Below are 348 nucleotides of genomic sequence, written 5' to 3'. Positions count from 1 at the left end.
CGGGCACTGCCTGGGCGCCTCCTGCCTCGGCGGTCTGGTTTCGGGGACGTTCCGCTGCTCCCGGCTGATTTCCCCAGGGACGATGACAGAGTGGCACGGAAATGTTTCTTTAAAAAAATGTTTTTCTGATTAAAAAAAAAAAATCCCTCGCAAGGCACACAACTGGATGAAGAATGCGCTCTCTTCGCCCTCCTCGGAGCTCCGGGATGGTGGTTTCCGGCGCCCCGGGGTCTCCTCCCTGCTGGGCGGCAGCTCGGACCCTTCACTCCCGCATTCCCGAGCTGAGATCAACGCTGGAAGGAGAGAGAGCTGCGGTGAGAGCTCGGTGGCGGGCGGAGAGCCGCTGGG

General features: G+C 60.6%; 1 long non-coding RNA gene across 1 annotated transcript in view; it reads left to right on the top strand.

Annotated features, from left to right (window-relative positions):
* The first annotated feature begins 6 nt into the window (after positions 1–6).
* LOC104867954 overlaps positions 7–348 on the top strand; it is a 7397-nt gene continuing 7055 nt past the window's right edge. Inside the window, exon 1 of the long non-coding RNA XR_781910.1 lies at positions 7–314. This is a non-coding gene — a long non-coding RNA (uncharacterized LOC104867954). The remainder of the gene's footprint in view (positions 315–348) is intronic.

The sequence above is a fragment of the Fukomys damarensis genome, unplaced genomic scaffold (assembly GCF_012274545.1).
Source record: "Fukomys damarensis isolate Sample0158 unplaced genomic scaffold, DMR_v1.0_HiC HiC_scaffold_17, whole genome shotgun sequence".
NCBI classification, from domain to species: Eukaryota; Metazoa; Chordata; class Mammalia; order Rodentia; family Bathyergidae; genus Fukomys; species Fukomys damarensis.
The sequence above is the reverse complement of the archived record's forward strand: the minus strand, read 5'-3'. Positions and strand labels throughout refer to the sequence as shown.